Source organism: Heterodontus francisci, chromosome 5 (genome assembly GCF_036365525.1).
Source record: "Heterodontus francisci isolate sHetFra1 chromosome 5, sHetFra1.hap1, whole genome shotgun sequence".
Taxonomy (NCBI): domain Eukaryota; kingdom Metazoa; phylum Chordata; class Chondrichthyes; order Heterodontiformes; family Heterodontidae; genus Heterodontus; species Heterodontus francisci.
The window spans coordinates 96,027,311-96,049,158 of NC_090375.1; positions in this window are offsets into that span (position 1 = coordinate 96,027,311).

A 21,848-nucleotide genomic window follows, 5' to 3' on the forward strand; every position below is an offset into this window, starting at 1 on the left:
CTTGCGTGGAGACTGCCGTCTCACCATCGCGATTGAATGGCCGCCATGGGTCCTTGCAAACTCCGATGATACCGCCATGCATCTGGCAGAATGTGATGATACCTAACTCCCTTTATGGTCACTCCTTCCCCATGTTGCACACTCTCCTGTGTAGTCACATGCAAGTCCCAAAAAGGAGAGTTGATATGGAGCATTCACCTTGGCAGACCGAATGAGGTAATTGACTCTTTGCCTGCACTGGACCCATGTTCAGGGAAAGTGACCCCATGGCTGCTGACCTCCTCTGTGATCTCCATCCAAGCTTGCTTGGTCAGGCGGGAGGATCTCTTCTTGCTAATGCTAGGGAAGAGGATCTCCCGCCTTTCCCTTGCAGCCTGGAGAAGAATCTCCAGGGGGGCATCGCTAAACCATGGGGCCACCTGGTGTCTTGGCCGAGCCATACTGCGGTTTCCGTGACAGAAGTTTGGCAGTCCAGGAGTCACTCCAGCACCAGTCTCAGCAGCAAACAATGAGGAACTCAAAGGCAGCAGTGAAAGCACAGTTGGTAGGACTTTAAATATGGCGCCAGCACCTGCTCCAGAGTCATCCAACGCCTCAAACCTGCCCCCGTCATGTATTTGGCTGGACGCCGTGCTTCCATTGTTATAGTTGGCTGCTTACCTCATAATTACGATGCCTGCCACACACATACCAAGCGGCGATGGCACCCACATCTGTGTCTGCCACCAGCAGCCGTGACGTGACCACTAAATCCGCCCAGAGATTTCAAAACAGGTTATCATTTCAATAACTTGCACAAACACCTGCAAACTAATTATCCCCAAGTGCTAGCCATGGTTCCTTTCTTAAGTGGGGGTAATTTTAATTTTTGTGGTCGTGTAAAATGGATGATATTGGATCGGCTGCCTGCTATACACCTCTGCTGATTTTCCTTTGCATTAATGGAAGTGCACTTTATTGCAGAGTGTTGATTCCATGCACTAGAATGACACAAGTTAGCCGCAGGTTCTTTGACCATCTCTGACATGGTGCAGCAGCTCCCTGGCTGGCATCCAAAGCTTTGAGCAATTGTTGGATCCCTAAAGTCAGGACCTGTGTCCTTTTCAGCACAACTGGACCCAAGCTTGCCCTTCAATGAGCCCTTTCCTCACTTGTACCTGCTACTGTTCACTAATGCTGAATGCATCACCTTGTGCAGACCCTTCTAGTTCAGGGTGAATTTTTTCACCTTTTCTGTTGTTAAAAGGTTTAGGAATTTTTTTAGCAAAGAAATTCGGATGGAAATCATTTACAGTATATGTGTACCTTTAAAATGCCTTTAAAATGCTTCCCCGGTACTTCATCGACCTTTTTTAGCCTTCCCTTGATCCACCCATTGAGTCATCGTTGATATCATTTGCCTATATCAGTGAGAGCCAGCTGTAAATTTCTTGTGTTTGCACTCTGCCTAAATTAGACTGAGATTTATCAGACATGGCAACTACTGGGATCACCTGGTGAAAGTGAGGAACTCTGACAGAGAGGTGTGTGGAGTTATTGAATACAGAGTTCTACAGCTGGGAATTGTTTCTAAAGTGTTTTTCTATTCTGCATACACACACCTGACTTGCTTTCATTGATTCAGACCACCAACCTATTTTGAACACCTAACTGCCCCCCAGCTCCTCCAGGACTCCTCAAAAGCAAGCATGTCATTATCATGGAGAAGGTGGGGCAACACAGTTTGGAGCAAAGGAGTCTCGGACAGCATTTACTGTAAGGGGCATCAAAGCACATGTCATCACTGAGGTCTTCTCTTCTGTGGAACACAGTCTACATTTTACACCAGAGTCTTCCATTATTCTCCCCTCTTTCAAATGAAGTGACAGTCCCTCAAACCACTACCCAACCTATCACATGACAACACATTACCTCTACATGCCCATGCCAATCATCATCACCTGAGTAAACATGTCAGCACCAAATAAACCACCTTTTCCTGTAAGACTCTAACTGCCATCAAATACAAAATGCCACATTAATGCACATTCTATTTTATTACAGGGAAATCCAAAGTGCACAAAATTAACCCCCCTCTTTCTTAACACTGTGCTTCCTTGGGTACCTGCATGCACCTTTTTAAAACCTACTCTTGTGCTTCTCCTAGGTGCTCTACATAGATCTCTTATTTATGACCAGATTTAACCAAAAAGGTACATTTTTAATTTTTTTTAACTTGCCTTGTGGGGTCATGGTAAAGCAGGAGTGTTAGTTCTTCTGGGTCCCATAAGGAATGCTTTGACCTCCTCTGCTCCAGACTTTCCCGTTGCCTTCTTGTTTGCGAGACCCTGCGGATCGGTCCTGGCAGCCGATCCCATTACTCACCTGATCGCGACAGATGACCTCTGGCCCTCGTAATTTTTCTCTGCTTCCCACCTAGTTGGCCAGTAGGATTTAAATGCAACCTGGAAGATAATATATCCTCACCGTGGTTCACCTTCCGATAATTGGCCTGGGGTTCACGTCAGACCACGTATATTGGGCAGAATGCATTTTTCTGCACATGGGCTTCGCCATTCTCCCATCCTGATAAAAGTTTTTCCGATTGTGTGACAGGTAGGAGATAACTAACTTACCTGTGATTACCATCATTGTAAAAAAGTTCATTACTCACAGTTGAAAATCGGTATGAGATCCCTAGTAGTGTAAAGTGAGGGACTGTGCAGCCTTGGGTGAGCTGTACAATTTCTAATACAGTAGAGTGCAAGATGCTGATGGAACATAGGGACATAGGAAATAGGAATAGGCCATTCAGCCCATCGAGCCTGCTCCGCCATTCAAACAGATCATGTTGATATCTACCTCTGCTACATTCTTTCCCACTATCCCCATATCCCTTGATGTCATTAGTATCCAGATAACTATCGATTTCTGTCTTGAACATGCTCAATGATTGAGCTTCCACAGTCCTCTGGGGTAGAGAATTCCAAAGAGTCACTACCCTCTGAGTAAAGAAATTCCTCTCATCTCAGTCTTAAATGGCCTGCTCCTTATTCTGACACTGTGTCCCCTGGTTCTAGACTCACCAGCCAGGGGAAACATCCTATCCACATCAGCCTATCACACCCTGTAAGAATTTTGTAAGTTTCAATGAGATCACCTCTCATTCTTTTAAACTCTAGAGAATACAGGCCCAGTTTCTGCAATCTGTCCTCATAATGCAGTCCTGCCATCCCAGGGATGAGTCTGGTGAACCTCTGCTTCACTCCCTCTTTGGCAAGTACATCCTTCCTTAGATAAGGGGACCAAAACTGTACACAATATTCCAGGTACAGTCTCACCAAAGCTTTATACAATTGCAGCAAGACATCTTTACATGTGGAGGTTGGTAGTGGTAGTACATCCATATGTTGCTGGCATTCTAGTGCCGAGGTGGGGAAATAAAAAACTCAAGTGGAATGAGGCCCAGAAAAGTTACAAGTTCAGATTGTTTCATGAATATTTCCATTTTGCCCAGCTTTAATCTTTTTATCTTCAAGTTGCTATGATCCTTTGAGAAGTGTTAGCATGTAAGCAGAAGGGTGTGAATACATGCGCATATCTATCCCATATCACTGTCAGTTTCCTTGTTGCAATGATATGTAGCTGACAAGCAGCTACTTTTTATGGCTGCAGCCTCAGTGGCAGTTGCTCATTACACAAAAGCTTCGGTGGTCTGAGGCAGCGAAGGCTAAGAGGACATCTAATAGAGGTTTGTAAAATGATGAACTATTTTAATAGAATGAGTAGGTAAAAATTATTTTCATTGGTTGGGTAGTCAATGATGATGGATCATTAATTTAAAATGTTTGTTTCGAGAGTGAGGAGAGGCATTAGAGGATATTTCTTTATGGAAATGTCATGATAAGCAAGAAATGTGCCTTGTAGTCAACATCAGATTCAATTTTTTGAAGACATACCTTTCTACAAATTAATCTCTTTCAAAATGGTTTCCAGTAGTTAGTGGCCCCTTTCCTCAGTAATTTTCTTTCAAAGTACATACCACTCAAATTTCTCTAAATAAAATCAATGAGCTTGATTTAAATGCCTGGGCAGGAATGCAGTAAAGAGAGTGTTCAGCCCCTCCAGCCCATCCACGATTAGTAGCAGGAAGGTTCAGCCAATTAACATGCTGCTTGCCACCTTCCCAACCAAAATGGCTGGGATGTTAAAGGGAAGCGGATGCCGACTGTTAATGTTGGATGGCAAGAGGCCACCGATGGGGACCCAGGGGACATCTGCCATTCTGGCTAAGTGCTGCAGGACGGGAAACCCAATTGTGGTAGGGGGGAGTCCTAGGACAGTGGAAGCCTAGTTTCCTAGTGGGCCCCGAACGAGCTCTCCTGGTCAGGAAGGCAATGACAGATCAGGCCCTGATAACATCATCAGATCCCGATCTGCATATTTAAAGAGGAACACATCGGCTTGGGCTGGGGTTGTCCTCATCGTCTGCGACTTAGAATTGCAGATGGGCTGATCAGGGTGGGAAATAAGTGGGTAGTACTTCAAAATGCCTCTCAGTATATCAGAAAACCAATCACATGTATCAACTTTCAATTCTGCTTCCTAATGTAAAGACAGTTGTGTTTAAAATGAACAGGCAGACGTTTGGAGTAAGATTAACAGCAGGGGAAAATACATCAACAGCAGAACCAAGTATCTGTCCTCAGCTCTCCACCAGCTGAAAACTGTAAAGAGCTAACTAACAACAATACTTCATTGTCAGATTCCCTCTCTTGTTTGGCCTGTATTAATGTCCTACTTAGTATATTAAATATTCAGTTGTAAATAATGCAATGCATTGAGTACAGGCATTCACTGGTCAGTGTAAAGCTTTGAGCTTTAAGAACTGCATTCTTTGGATTTAACATTCAACTTCTTGTTTCCTCTGCCCATCTGTTGGGTCTACAACAAACTAATTTTTTTGATTAAAGCTCATGCCCAGAATTTCTGACACGAGCTGACTTGCTTGCTTAAATAGCTACTTGGGCTCCGATTGTATATACCTCCAGTTACAGGTGCCTTGTGGGTGTTCAGTGTTCATTGAGAAGATTTAAAGGCATCAAAAGATTTAAACATCAACCAGAATGATTTAGAATTAATTTCTCACATTTTCTTTTACAGTATTTGCCTTTGTATCAATGATTTGTTGTTTACAGAATTATTAATTGAAAGCCTCATGCGCACTTCGAGAATCTTTTCTATCATTTCACTCCAAAAATAATTTTTTCTAATTTTAATTTAGAATCATGTACTGTGAGAAATGTACAGGGAATGTAATTTAAGTATAATCTGTAGTACTTCTGGAAAAGGTACACAAGTGTTGGTAAAGATACTATAGTCTCCTAGAAGGGCTATAAACTTTCACCAAAAGATATGTTGGAAAACAAGCTGCTTCGCAGCCTTGAAACTTGTCCGAACAACTCCTGCAGGTAGGCAGCTTTTAGGAAAATTCAAGACACTGCCTTCTCCTGCACCTGCCACAGGCAAGTGTCTCTGTCATTCAGAGAAATAACTTCATACTATTGCAGGCCCTGACCTGCTGCTGCTTTACTCAGATGATTATATCATCTTTCCATCGCAGGCATCAGCTGTTTTCAACAGTTGGGATAAAATAGCGCCACGCGTATGTCTGCTATTGAGAATGAGGGGAGAAGGCTGAGAGCATGATCCTGCTTGCAATCATCCCCAGCTTTGTTTGTTAAAAGTCTGTTGTTTAAAGCAACGGACCTGCAACACAGGTAATTTCGGGTAGATCTGGGGGAAGAAAAGCAGCGCTTAACTCCCTCCACCCATCATCTGACTAAACATGAAGTGTACACCTGCGGCAATGGAACAAGTGTATGAGTGCCTCGGTCTCCGTCTGAGCTCGTCCAACCTTGCTCAGCCAGCTGCAGATAGACAATCAGGTGTACAAGGCGCGTGGCACTTTCTGTGAAGATGCCAGATAGCTCCACTGTTTACTGCCAGAGGCATGTTTAGTTATACTCGTGTTTTTTACTCTGCTTCCAAAACTTCCTATTATTAATGTTTACTGGATAGTGCATGTTGTTAGCTGTAATCTTATACCAGCTCAGCTGAAATGCGAGCAGAAAACAAGTTCACTAAAGCTTATAACTGCTCTGAAGTACAGTCATGGATGCAATAAAGAGGCTCAAATACGAATAGCGACAAAGTGAGTGTAAATAAATGTGTTAATTTTATGTTGTCGCTTTCAGTTCTTATTACATCATCATTGCACTGCAGTGGAGCCCTAAACTAGTCCTTAAATTAATAACAGAGAGAAACCAATAGATTGGGAAGCTGTCCTACCTCAATGTACATAGGAAGGCTTTGCACTATCTTGACTACATTTTTAATATTTTCCCTCCCGTATAGGAGATTGCTGCCATGCAACCAGTTAGATGCAAACAACCCTTCATAGAGTTGGAATGTTGGGATTCATTTTCATTTCTGGTATGCATTAGGCAGGTGGTAGGTGTGGTGTCTGCTCTGCCTGCCCCATGGTGTTGGCAGGAAGTCTGATCATTTTGTGTGATTGGCTCTCATTGTGATGCAGGAGGTAAGTGAACAGCAGAATCACACCGCTTGTAGACGGTTTGCTGTTTGGGAGGTGTGGGGTTGAGGGGAGGGGGAGATCTGATGGGGCAGTGACTGAAATGGGCCTGTGCAGCAGCATCTTAAAGAGGAGGGTTGAAATATTGGGGGTAGGTTGCTCAATGGAGCAGTAGACTGAAGAAAGCAGGGAAATGTAAAAAGCAAAGAGAAAACTGTTGAACTTAAGAGAACTCTTAAGGCTTAAAAATCCCCAAAACAATGAGGATAAAGACTTACTTAGTTTACATGATCCAATAAAGAAAAACATCTGTCCAACTTGGTCACATTTAGAGACTATGGTCTCGTCAGCAATTGAGACCTGTAGCTGATGATCTCATTAGCTCCTCAATCAGTAATAATACCATTGATTTTTGTTTATCTTGAGATTGATCCACCACCTGAATAAAAATCAACCATGACTATGAATAATACTGTATTCTGACATGACTACAGACTGCACAGACTTGCTTAAGGAGTTTGATTAGGATCTTTTGAGAGTTAGATCGGGCCCGTGACTTGTCCTACCCTCTTCTAAACTGCAACTAAAACTGATGATATTTTGAAATACAAATGTACGAGGAGTTTCATCATCAAAAGAATCATTTTCTTTAATATTTGAAGGCATGTTTGGAAAGCAATGGTTATGATGGAATTTTAACTCACCCTGCTTGGCAGCAATGGTGTGGGTGTGCAGTTAAAATAGCTCTGCTTACCTTCCAGTGCCCACTTGATTTCTGCCCACTGCCATCTTAACTGGGCCCTTGTTTTAGCCAGTCAAGGCGCTTGCCTTACTTAGATGGGAGCCTTATTAATACATGAAAATCAGGGTCCTATGATGCCATTAGAACCGGATGGCATTTTAATGGTTTATTGAGTGGGGTGTTGTCATTTGCCTAGCTTTGGAAGGTCTCTGAAAGTAATCAGCATTTTATTCATGTCTTCTGATTGTAGGACAAAGAAGCCCATAACAAAAGGACATTGACATTACCACGAAGAACTCGCCATAGGAGTAGTGGGCTGCCTCTGCATGGTCCCCATTGAAGAGAGGTATGCAGGTGGTGGACATGAATCTGTGGGTTACTGCCCATTTCCCCTCTTCCTCTTTTCTCAAGGAATGTTTTGTTCATGGAGACATTCTGCCAATAGATAACTTATCTGACATCTTCTAAGTCATATTGTGAGCTGCTGATGATGTATCCTAAGGAATGTCTCACAGATTTCAATTGATGCTTTTCTGAATGCATTTCTGCAGGGCTCCCTGAGGAACAGCAACAAGCAGGGCAACAGGTAGAAGACTCATGCTCTTTGCACCAAAAGGCATCTCTCACAGTACCTGTTGCAAGCAACAGTAAAGGAATATCCATAAAATCTTGAGTTATAGTTAGAACAGAAAGCACTGGGTGAGGTACACAGCATAAGACAGCAGGAAGCACAAAGGAGCAGCCTGAAGTAGGTTGAAAGATGGAGAATTCCAGATTTAGTGCCATCCAGAAACTGTGTATAAAAGAAGGTTCATTTCTGAGCAGCACATTGAGTCTTTTGAGAATGTGGAAAGAAGCCTGAACAGTTGGATGGCTGGTGTGAAGATTCCATTACTTGCATCCGTACAATCATTTTTGGCCCATGAGAAAACTACAGCCCACTCTTGAGCATGCAGCGCCTCCAGGGGCATCTTTGAAAAAGCTCCTAACACAACTCTGGGATCATTAGGGAATGCCACAGCTTTTGGTGTGAAGGCCTTGGGCCCCAATCTCTGTGAATCCATTCTGCTGGAAGAATCATTCTGCTTGAACATTAATGCAGGACTGCCATGACCAGCAGCTCTGCCATCTGTCCCTATACAGGTGACTAAACAAGCTGAGGGAAAGTCTAGTAGCAAGACAATGGTGAGAGGAAGAAGGGATGATTGGGGGCATCTCTCAGGGTAACTCATCATCTATGCCATCCAGTTGCCCCTCCCTAAAGTATGAACTTGGGTCAGGCAGCTGCCACAGCAGCACAAGTGGTGCCTGCAGTTCTAGAGTATTTTACTGGCCCTGTAGAAGGAGATAATGAGCCACCCATCCAGGAACCCACCAATGACATTCAGCAGCTAGCTATTTCACGTCCTTCTCACACTAGAAGGAGGATTACTTTAGATAGTACACGACAATATACAACGCCACCAAGCTAACGGACCAGGGAAAGAAAAATGTAGACCACCTAAGAAACGCATTGTTCCTTTCAATAAATTGGGCATAATCACAAGTGATATTGTATTGCTAATTTCTTAGTCGGTCTCCCCCTTTATCCAAGAGTACCCATTGAGCTTTGCATTAATGGTGGCTACAGGACAGTGGTTGGTGGGTGGGTGTGTGGTTGACCATATATTGTCTTGGTCAGGGAGAATCTGATAGATGTGTGGAAGGCAATAATGTGTTGCTGGTGATGGGGTGTCAACAAACCTGCATGCTGGGCCTCTTGATCTGGCTCATTTGCATTTCCTTCAACAACAACAACCTGCATTTATATACCACCTTTAAAGTAGTAAAACGTCCCAAAGCATTTCATAAAAGGAGCTAAAGAAGAAGATATTAGGACAAGTGGCCGAATGCTTGGTCACAGAGGTACGTTTTAAGCAGAGTCTTAAAGGAAGAGAAAGAAATGTAGAGATGAAGAGGTTTGGTGGAGAATTACAGAGCTTAGTCCGTAGACGGCTCAGGACATGGGCGCACATAGTGGGACGAGGAAAGTGGTGATGCACAAGAGGCTGGAGTTGGAGAAATGCAGTGTTTTCAGAGATGTTGGGTTAGAGGAGGTTACAGAGATAAGAAGGGGTTAGGCCATGCAGGTATTTGAACACAAGATTAAGAATTTTAAAGTTTAGGCTTTGATGGAGCGGGTGCCAATGTAGGTTGGCACAGAGATGACAGGTGAACAGGTCCTAGTAAGAGTAGCTTCCACCTGCCCCTGCTGCAACATCTCACTGAGCTGCAAAGCTATGAGATATATGGCAACTATAATTGCTGTCTATCATTGTATGGTGCGATATGAGGATACCTCCCAACCAAACTGAACAATGGGTCCTTTGCTCAGCAGTCATATTGTGAAAATTTACAGGGTGGAACTCCTTCCTATTGACAAATACCACTGCATTAGTGTAAGGAGCCCATGTGAGTACGAATAGTATCAATGACACCTTAAATCTGTAAGATTCCAGTCACTGCATTAACATACTGGACCCTTTCCTGTTACTGCAGTTCCTTAGAGCAGATGATGAGTTTGTTTAACCTTTTAAACAGTTCCTCAGTAACCTGTTGAATGCAGTAGTACACTGTATGTTGACCTACTTGGCAGATGTTCCCTGTGGCACTTCGAAAAGAATCCGTAGCATAAAAATTGAAGGCAATGGGCGAGCTTTGTTGGCACAAGCATGATTGTGCCACAGCACATGCCCCTCAAACTGTCCCAGCCCCCTTCCAAAAATGTACCAAAACAATTATATGTCGTGGAGGCTTGTCCACAAAGCACCACAAGCCAATTTTGGCTCCTAGCAAAGGCCCTAATGGAAAATCCAGTGTTAGTGAAACATTGCACGAAGGACAAAATTCCTGGCTTTCCACCACCTCAGCATTTGCTGCATGACCAACACACAGAAGTGGAATTTCAGCCCTTGTATCCTGAAATAATGAAAAATATCCATGAGGCATAAGAGGAGCTATGGGATTTACTGATAAGGGGAAAAGGACATTTGCAAACCATTCCATCTGCATTCTAATGGGCTAAGTCAAGTCACTATAGTGCGAAATTATACAACTGAATCTCTCCAAACAGTTCAGATAAACTTGAAGATTTACCACCTCATGATGGAGCCAAGACCCCGCCCCCTCCCTATTTTTATTTTTACTGAATAATTTGAAATCAAGAAATGCTGCTGGAAGATATTGAGCTGGATTTTAAGAGCCCACTGCCACTCCTGGCAGCGGCAAAAAAATGGCAGCCTGCATGCGTGGACCACATGACTTAGAGCCACCGCAATCTCCCGGCAATGGCGTCAGCTGCCTGTGCACAGGCGCCATTTTGTAAAGCGCAGCCAACCCTGCCAGCAAATTTAAATTTTTAATGACTACCGCGCCCCCCCCCCAAAAAATGTACCAAAAAAAAAACGCCCCTTCCCCACCTCCCAATAACAATTATATTAAATATTTGCCCTTCCCCCCCAAAAAATACTTAGCTTTGAAATCTGACCTTCCCCCGCCCCAAGACTGTATAAAGTTTAATGTTCGCCCCTTTCCACCATCCCCTACACTCGTTATGTTTATTTGACCCCGTTTCGCCCCAAACCCCGCAGTAAAATCTTTACTCCCCCCCACCCCCCCACCCGCACCAATGTCACGCCTGCTTTCCCCAGACGGGGAAGTGAAGATATGGGAATGCTGGCCACCGCACTGAAGATTGCAGCGGGACCGGAAGATTGAAGGTAATTTTATGTTAATGTATTCATTTTATTGATTTAAATATGTAGATACAGGTCCCATCGCCCACCATGGAGCCTCGCTGTCGTTGGGAGGATCGGGATGGGCCCTCCCAGCGGCAAGCTTCGTGGTGGGCCTCTGCTGGAATGAACTTCCGGCACCCCTCTACCCCCCACAGAGCCCAACATAGGGGGCTTGGTAAAATCCAGCCCATTGATTGCAGTAAGTAGGCGGTAGTGGACAGATTTTCACAGCAAAGCCCAGCCTGGTAAAATTGGAAGTTTTCCAACAAGTCTCAGACACTCCTATAAAAAAGAAGAGAAGCATTGAAGGAGAACCTGTTATGATATTGAATTGTAGCCAACAACATCATCAGAGAATCAGCGCTTTCAGTAGGTTCCCTAGGGAAAATTTTGCAATGACAAGGGCCAAACAGAATGCCTTCAAGCTATTGTGGTCAGGAGAGATCTACTGGAGAGAATAGCAATAAACAATAGCAAAAATGTCTGAAAGGGATTTTGATGAAAAATGCAGTCAATGTTACAATAGCCCATATTTTGCAATCAGTGGCAAAGCAACAGTGCTGGCCGTTAACCGTGTAGAAAGATCTAGCGATCTAGTGGTGTGGTTTTCCTCATTTCCTCAGTTTAATTCTGCCGCCAAGTCAAGGGGATCTCTTGACATGCAGCAGCAGTGATGTCAGCAAGCAGGTTAGCAGCCAATCACATTGAAGTATTCACGCACAGCAAACTGGGAAATTAAAAGTATTTAATATCCTTCACTTTTAATTTAAAATTTCAGATAGTGAAATAAATGATTATGATTGGATTAAGATAGAAGCCAAAATAAAGATAAACAAAATTTTAAAAATGTTCTGCTAAAAATATAGATTTTTTTTCGTTATGGAGAAATTTGACAATCCATGAATATAAAATTAGCTTCTCAGTGCCAGTGAGGGCATTTAGCAGTGATTATGAAATTAATACACTGTTACAAAACCCAGTTAACACCACATTCAACAAGCTGTAATCTTTTCAAGAGTCTTCATGGCAAGACTAACAGCATAAGAGTGGAAGGCCTTGTCAATTCATATGATTTCCCATTGATTACACTCGGGGGTGGGTTGGGGTCGGGGGGTTTGGGGGTGTTGAGGGGAGTGGGTTGGGTTGGGGGGGGTGAGGTGTGGGTTGGGGTGAGGGGGGTGGGTTGGGTGTGGGGGGATGGGTTGCGTGGGGGGGTGGGTTGCAGTGAGGTGGGGGGGTGGGTGGGGTGAGAGGGGGGTGGTTGGGGTGGGGGGATTGGGGGGTTTGGGGGGGTGAGGTGTGGGTTGGGTGAGGTGGGGGGGGGTTGGGGGGTGGGTAGGTTGGGTGTGGTGCCTCAACAGCGTACTCTCTGGAGAAGCATATAATCACTGCCAGCAACGTCTGGATTACCGCGTTATTCTGAGCACGTGCAGACTGCCGAAGCTGCTGTCAGTTTTAGTTTAGTTTAGAGATACAGCACTGAAACAGGCCCTTCGGCCCACCGAGTCTGTGCCGACCATCAACCACCCATTTATACTAATCCTACACTAATCCCATATTCCTACCACATCCTCACCTATATATTTCCCTGCCACCTACCTATACTAGGGGCAATTTATAATGGCCAATTAACCTATCAACCTGCAAGTCTTTGGCATGTGGGAGGAAACCGGAGCACCCGGAGGAAACCCACGCAGACACAGGGAGAACTTGCAAACTCCGCACAGGCAGTACCCAGAATCAAGTGGAGTAATGGATGGATGGTGGAGTAATGATGGCGAACGTTGACAGCTTCATCATTACTACTGCAAAATCTGAGTCACTGTCTATGCCATATTTGGATAATTGACTGGAAAATGAAAAGTCCAGAAATGAGCAAAGGTCAGCATTGCAGCTTATAGCCCTTCTTTAAGTTGTCAGGAACCAGTATCTTGCTTTACTTCAGTAGATCATTTAGACTCATGGAAATCCATAAATACTTCCAAACACGATCAAAATAAAAAAGTAATGAAAACGCACAAAACACATTACTTGGAAACAACTGACGTACATTTTAATAGAATCAGATAAAAATTGGGAGGAATAAAACAAACAAACAAACAGAGAAAGTATCTGAATGATTGCTGGATGATGTTGCAATTTACCTCAGTCAAGTAATGGGATGGAGCACTAAAAACGTTAAAGAGATCAAAGAATGGGCTGGATTTTAAGAGTTGGCAGAGAACTCAAAAAAATGGCGGTCCACATGTGCAGGCTGCAAGCCAAAGAGCCGCCACAATCTCTTGCGCGGTGGCTCATTTAAATAGCCCCCCCCTCCCCCCCCCACCCCCCGGTCATGTGGCGCAGGCGGGCTGTCCGTCCCCGGCAATGGCGTCAGCTGCATGCATGCAGGTGCTATTTGTAAAGGGCAGCCAGCCCTGCCAGCATATTTAAATTTTTAAAGCTACACCCCCTCCAAAAGTTATCAAATAAATTTCCAACACCCCTTTCCCACCCCCACCCCCCGCAATATCAATTACATTAAGTATTTGCCTTGCCCCCCAAAACACTTACCTTTTAAATCTGACCTTCCCCTCCCCAGACTGTACAAAATTTAAAGTTCACCCCTTCCCACCATTCCCTACACGTTTATTTGACCCTGTTGCCCCCCCCGCACTGAAAATCTTAACCCCTCCCACCAGTGTCATGCCAGCTTTCCCTGGACGGGGAACTTGAAGGCACGGGAGTGCTGGTCGCTATGCCCAAGATTGTGGCAGGCCCAAAAGATTTAAGATAAGTTGATTTAAATTTATGCATGTCAGCAATTTTAATATTCAAATTCAGGTCAGGTCACCCAGTGGTGGGCGGACTGTCACAGAGCCTCGCCACCGCCTGGAGGACTGCTGCCGGAACCATCTTCCGGCACCCCCTGCCCCGAAGCCTGACGTTGTGGGCTTGGCAAAATCCAGCCCAATACATGAGCGGCATACCCATAGACAAGGAAGGAAAAGGGGAGAAATTGAAATACAGAAAGCCCTTGGATCAGGTTTGAAATTAAAATCAGAAAATTTTGGCAATGTACAGTGGCCTTAAAATTCTCTCAGATGACCACAGATCTCCTGTTGAAGTTCTAGTGGAAGACTGGCAGAAACCCCAGATAAACAGTGTAAATGGCTGAAAATGTCATTTCTCCAGGGGTTCTGCTGAATTTCTGGATCAGGAGAATCCAGCGAAATTCAATGCTGTTAAGTCTGCCAGCAGAGAAAAGAGAAAGAACAGATCAATGCTGAAAATGCAGCGGCCCTCATAACAACAATGTTGATCTGACACAGGCCCTTCTGTCCTTAAATGCCAAACCATTTCTCTTCCCTCTGGAGACTGAGGGGGCCATCCCACATCACCAGCAGCCTTGGCTGGAAAGAAAATGGAGAAGGTAGCCAAGACCTGAAGCTACCAAAGACAACGTTTAGATTAGCAGTCTGAGAAGTGCTCAAGTGATAAACAAGATGCTGGACCTGAACTTCCCCAGATGCTTTAGGAGGGCAGAAGTGTGTTAGGGAGGGACTTGCACCTGCAAATTTACCCTGCTGTTAGCCCTCTCTGATGTCATTTGGATCACTGAGATGGATGGCCCACATTTGAAGTGGTACAGCAAAGACACCCAGTCCAATAATGTGGAAAAGCTTAAGAGTGGTGCTCGAGGCCTTCGTTGACCCAAAAGTGAAATAAATTTTTAAAAAACGTTATTGCCCACATCTGAGTTTAAGCAATTGATCTCTCTGGGATTGATTACCTTTAATTTCTTTAATGTTGGATTTCAGTAAGTCCAAACAGAACCCATCTCTGTCCTCAGCAAACAGAATGTCCACTTCTCCTTCCAGACTGAACTGGGCAGAATTCTTGAGATCACCTGGGAATGCACCAAGACACACTCTCAAAGACAGTCCAAAATGTAGAGGCAGCAGGTTTAAGAAGAGTTCTGCCCTCTGGTGTTCTGAGACCGGAACGGAACAGAAACCTGGTAGATTCTGCTCCACTCCAACTGTAAACTCCCAGGATAGCATCTGTCTTTTACAGCGCCTTAAATTTTGGGTCTTTTGAAGCTTGAATTGATCTCCGTTGGAAAGGTGTAAGAGGTCAAAAGTGAAGTATTTAATATGGAAATAGAATGAAGAGTTAAACAGGTAGCTCAAGGTGATTGTTGCAAACTGAACAGAGATTTCGGCAAGAATTCGCCACCAGCTAATCTATGCTTGGTCTCCATGGTGCAAAGGAGTCTGTGATCTAGAAATAGTTTTTTACCACCTACCCGATATATCTTGGTAACAGAGAGCTATCCCTGGAAGGGAGGGAGGGGTTTGAGAGAGGGAGTAGGATGATGATCGGGAGAGGGAGGGGGTCGGTTTCAGAAAGGATGCAGTGCGACCAGGAATGGGGGTGCAGTGGGTGGAGAGAGGGGGTCATTGGGAGGGAGCCGAGTAAAAGTAGACAATCAACTTTGACAGTGCTGTGGAATTGGGAAGAGCACTCCTGCACTTTCTGGCTCCATGTTCAGGTTAGCATATTTTGTAGGAATTTACCTTTCTGGTAAAACTTCAGTTACATAAATAGATTGGAGAAGTTGGGACTGTTTTCCTTGGAGGAAAAGGTTGAGAGGAGATTTGATAGAGGTATTCAAAATCGTGAGGGGCCCGGGTAGAGTAGCTAGGGAAAAACTGTTCCTACTGGTGGAAAGATCGAGAGCAAGAGGGCACAGGTTTAAGGTAATTGGAAAAAGAAGCCATGGTGACATGAGGAAAAACTTTTTCACGCAGCGAATGGTTATTATCTGGAATGCACTGCCAGAAAGGGCGATGGAGGCAGGTTCAATAAAGGCATTCAAGATGGAATTGGATTGTTATCTGAAAAGGAAGAATCTGCAGGGCTACTGGGAGAAGGTGGGGGAGTGGCACTAGGTAAATTGCTCGTTCGGAGAGCCAGCACAGACACACTCCTTCTGTGCTATAACAATTCTGTGATTCTGGTTTCAGCCTCCAGCGGTCCCTTTGCAAAGGCCTAATACCTATTTCAGGCATAGGCCCTGGGCACCTTGTTTTCTGCTTTTACCAATATGCTGGCTGCACACCTCTAGCTCCAGCAAATTTCTAGGCCAGCATGTTTGTATCAGCTCGACATTGGGTGAGGACCTCATCAAAACACAGCCCCAGTCGTGGGAAAGGGAGTGGGTGTTGCATCTTCAGTGTTGACCTGTTCTTTCCCTTTGTGGAGCTTGTGGATCTATGTACTTTATCAGCGTTTATTATTTTAATTGCAAATCTGATCCACAGGCTTTCTCTGATCTCTGTCTTTCTCATTTACTCATCTTTCCCTTAAGCATTCCCCTGTCTTAGCTATTCAAACAATGCAGTTTTTAATCCCTTTCTTCAATGCTTCTTTCCATTGCAACATTATCTAACAATCATTGCATTGAAATTCCTTTCTGTTTATCTCCTTCCCCCATTTTCGGATGTTAATAATACGTTTGTTCATTTTTCAGATATGAGAAAGGTTGCAGCCTGAATTGTTGACTGTTCTCTTCACAGTTATTGATTCACCTGCTGTGTATTTACAGCTTCTTCTGTTTTTGCTTCAGATTTCCAACATTTATTCAGTAGTTTGCTTTTTATCAATATATTATCACTGAGATGAACCATAGAACCATAGAAGAAGGCCATTCAGTTCATCATGTCTTTGGTAGGACAGTCCTAAATTTAACCAAAAATCAGTTACTGCTCCATTGACTCAAGCTTCAGTGGGCTTACTGCTGGCATGGATGGGTTTTGTAGCTACTGCTATTGGAGAGAATTCTACTGCAACATCAATGAGATTAAAGAGTTGATGGAATTGCAGGAGTAGGAAATGGGATCTTGTGTTTGCATACTGGCTGCTAAATCTGCCTATATAACAGCAGTTCATAGTTATGGGTAAGTGCTTTGAGATGTGTTAAAAGGCAATGTAAGTGCAAGGTTTTCCTTAACAACATGGAAATATTTTATTTGCCAGAATTGCATCAATCATTATTATACACTTAGGAAAGACTTTAACATGACAATGCTTTCAACATCCATTCTTGTTGGACATGATTAAGCAGGAGAATCTGTAAGTGATAGTCATTTTATGTAAATATCCCTTAGGGAGATGGTCTCACTGTGAGTCATCAATTATCCCTTTTAAATGTTTACCATGTAAGTAACCTTTTAAACCTCTCAGATTAATACGCATTTTCCAGAAAAAAGGACTGATCCAATCTATACCAATAGATTTAATAGACAAAAGAAATTAATGGCAAAGGAAGACTAGAAAATCTGGGTCACTTAGGTTTGAAAGGAAGAGCTGGAAAGGGGACTTGCTGGAAGAGCATGTGATATAAAATAGAACAAATAAGGTAAATGTGGAGCATTACTTTAAGTTATAACAGGATACTAAAACAAGGCTAAAATTGGCGAAAGGATAATTTTGGACAGATGTAAGGAATTATTGTAAAAACTCATCTGGTTCATTAATGTCCTTCAGGGAAGGAATTTGCCCTCCTGACCCAGTTAGGCCTACATGTGACTTTCGACCCAAAGCCGTATTGGTTGACTCTTAACTGCCCTCTGAAATGGCCTAGCAAGCCACTCAGTTGTATCAAACCGCTATAGAAATGTTGTGGTTCAAGCAGGTGGCTCACCAGCACCTTTTTATTTATTTAGAGATACAGCACTGAAACAGGCCCTTCAGCCCACCGAGTCTGTGCCGACCAACAACCACCCATTTATACTAACCCTACAGTAACCCCATAATCCCTATCACCTCCCTACACTAGGGGCAATTTACAACGGCCAATTTACCTATCACCTGCAAGTCTTTGGATGTGGGAGGAAACCGGAGCACCCGGCGAAAACCCACGCAGACACAGGGAGAACTTGCAAACTCCGCACAGGCAGTACCCAGAATCGAACCCGGATCCCTGGAGCTGTGAGGCTGCGGTGCTAACCACTGCGCCACTGTGCCGCCCGTTACCTTGTCAAGGGCACATCCCATGAATGAATTTCAAAAAAGAACCACATCATACAGAGTTGAAACTGTCTAGGTCAGTATTTTTTCCTGCCCTTGGAGACAGGCACGGAGGCAGGCAGGCAAACAAAATGATAAGGGGTGCTGTTCCTGATGTTGCCCGGGTCCCCTGCCATTTTGTTCGGGGTGGGGAAGGCCGAGGATGGCCTTCCTGCCCCAGGCCAATTGAGGCCTTTAAGTGGCCATTTAATTGTCACTTAAGAGCGTCTTTCCACCTCCACTCCAATCTTATTGACGGTGGAAGGGTCCGCAGCTGCATGGAGACGATTCCAGGTGGATCCCTCCTTTGGGGGCAGCCCAGAGCTCCCCTATGGCGATGCCCTCCAATTGCCCAGCAGCTCTGGAGGTGGGAGCTCATCCCTTAAAGGGACAGTGTCCCTGACAGTGGGCAATTAATTGACTTTCTGCCATTAAATAGCAATGGCGGTTTGACCGAGGACAGATGCATGGGCCGGAATTTTACGCTGCCCCAGAAGGTCGGATGGTGGCGTGGGGGCAGTGTTAAATTGAGCGGCAGGTTCCGAGAGGCCTATCGCCCCGATTCCGCATCCGAGCAAGTTTACTGAGGTCCGGCGGGAGTGGGCTGGCGGGGGGGGGGGGGGGGGGGGGGTTGGTGGGGGGTGGGAAACGGCCTGCCCGCCCAAAGCCAATCAAGACTCTTAAGTGGCCACTTAACGGCCACTGTAGGGCCCTTGCCCGCCTCCATGGGTATTTTACCTGTGGCAAGCTGTCGTGCCGGCCTTTCTGCGCACTGGGGGGCGGGGGCATGGCAGTCAGGCACAGGGTGCCCGATTGAGGGCATCCCCCGCCTCCCAACCCACCCCCGGGATCCAAGACGCCCCCCTCCCCCCAAACGACCACCCTAGCCTTACCAGGGTACAACCGATCCCCCTGGTGAGGCAACCCAAACTTACCCACTCTCTTGGCTCCATCAGTTTGGCTGGGTTGCAGTCCCAGCAGTGGCCACTGCTCCCAGTGGCACTGCTGAGACTAAGAGCTGCTGGCCCGCTGATTGGCTGGCAGCTCACTGAGGTGAGACCTCCTCCCACAAGTGGGTGGAAGTCCTGCCTCGGGCCAATTAAAGCCCGGGGACCTGTAAAATACAGGACGGATCCCCAGTCAAGGCAGAAGCGGGGTCGTCACTGACATTTACGCTGGAGTCCGGCTTCCGTCCACCCACTGTAAAATTCCGGCCATGGTCTCCCCTCGCCTTTCGGCCCGCAGGGATTCTGTCGCCGGAATAAAATCCGCCCCCTAGACTTACTCAAGATATAGCTGGATGACATGGCAAAGGCAACGCATTTATTAACATTCTGAACTGGTGAGCTATGATATGCACCATATAGCCTTGCTCAACTGTATTTATCTTTCAATTACATAATTGTTTAAAGGAAATATTTGTATCAATTTCTTCCTGGCTATTTCAGCATATGAATTTATCTGGAACCTATCAGTCCCATGATTGTGCCTATTTAATTTTAATTTCTCAGTCAGTTGCTTGTTCTTTCTTTCTTTCTTTTGGGCCTCCTTATCTCGAGAGACAATGGATACGCGCCTGGAGGTGGTCAGTGGTTTGTGAAGCAGCGCCTGGAGTGGCTATAAAGGCCAATTCTGGAGTGACAGGCTCTTCCACAGGTGCTGCAGAGAAATTTGTTTGTCGGGGCTATTGCACAGTTGGCTCTCCCCTTGCGCCTCTGTCTTTTTTCCTGCCAACTACTAAGTCTCTTCGACTCACCACAATTTAGCCCTGTCTTTATGGCTGCCCGCCAGCTCTGGCGAATGCTGGCAACTGACTCCCACGACTTGTGATCAATGTCACACGATTTCATGTCGCGTTTGCAGACGTCTTTATAGCGGAGACATGGACGGCCGGTGGGTCTGATACCAGTGGCGAGCTCGCTGTACAATGTGTCTTTGGGGATCCTGCCATCTTCCATGCGGCTCACATGGCCAAGCCATCTCAAGCGCCGCTGACTCAGTAGTGTGTATAAGCTGGGGGTGTTGGCCGCTTCAAGGACTTCTGTGTTGGAGATATAGTCCTGCCACCTGATGCCAAGTATTCTCCGAAGGCAGCGAAGATGGAATGAATTGAGACGTCGCTCTTGGCTGGCATACGTTGTCCAGGCCTTGCTGCCGTAGAGCAAGGTACTGAGGACACAGGCCTGATACACTCGGACTTTTGTGTTCCGTGTCAGTGCGCCATTTTCCCACACTCTCTTGGCCAGTCTGGACATAGCAGTGGAAGCCTTACCCATGCGCTTGTTGATTTCTGCATCTAGAGACAGGTTACTGGTGATAGTTGAGCCTAGGTAGGTGAACTCTTGAACCACTTCCAGAGCGTGGTCGCCAATATTGATGGATGGAGCATTTCTGACGTCCTGCCCCATGATGTTCGTTTTCTTGAGGCTGATGGTTAGGCCAAATTCATTGCAGGCAGCCGCAAACCTGTCGATGAGACTCTGCAGGCACTCTTCAGTGTGAGATGTTAAAGCAGCATCGTCAGCAAAGAGGAGTTCCCTGATGAGGACTTTCCATACTTTGGACTTCGCTCTCAGACGGGCAAGGTTGAACAACCTGCCCCCTGATCTTGTGTGGAGGAAAATTCCTTCTTCAGAGGATTTGAACGCATGTGAAAGCAGCAGGGAGAAGAAAATCCCAAAAAGTGTGGGTGCGAGAACACAGCCCTGTTTCACACCACTCAGGATAGGAAAGGGCTCTGATGAGGAGCCACCATGTTGAATTGTGCCTTTCATATTGTCATGAAATGAGGTGATGATACTTAGTAGCTTTGGTGGACATCCGATCTTTTCTAGTAGTCTGAAGAGACCACGTCTGCTGACGAGGTCAAAGGCTTTGGTGAGATCAATGAAAGCAATGTAGAGGGTCATCTGTTGTTAACGGCATTTCTCCTGTATCTGACGAAGGGAGAACAGCATGTCAATGGTCGATCTCTCTTCACGAAAGCCACACTGTGCCTCAGGGTAGACGCGCTCGGCCAGCTACTGGAGCCTGTTCAGAGCGACTCGAGCAAAGACTTTCCCCACTATGCTGAGCAGGGAGATTCCACGGTAGTTGTTGCAGTCACCGCGGTCACCTTTGTTTTTATAGAGGGTGATGATATTGGCATCGCGCATGTCCTGGGGTACTGCTCCCTCGTCCCAGCACAGGCATAGCAGTTCATGTAGTGCTGAAAGTATAGCAGGCTTGGCACTCTTGATTATTTCAGGGGTAATGCTGTCCTTCCCAGGGGCTTTTCCGCTGGCTAGAGAATCAATGGCATCACTGAGTTCCGATTTGGTTGGCTGTATGTCCAGCTCATCCATGACTGGTAGAGGCTGGGCTGCATTGAGGGCAGTCTCAGTGACAGCATTCTCCCTGGAGTACAGTTCTAGGTAGTGCTCAACCCAGCGGTCCATCTGTTTGCGTTGGTCAGTGATTATGTCCCCCGATTTAGATTTGAGGGGGGCGATCTTCTTGATGGTTGGCCCAAGAGCTCTCTTCATGCCATCATACATTCCTCTGATGTTTCTGGTGTCTGAGGCCAGCTGAATATGACTGCATAGGTGTTGCCAGTAGTCGTTTGCGCAACGCCTAGCTGTTCTTTGTGCAGTACTTCTGGCTGCTTTAAGTGCTGCGGATGTTAAATCGCTGGGGGCTTTCTTGTAGTTCAACAGTGCAATGC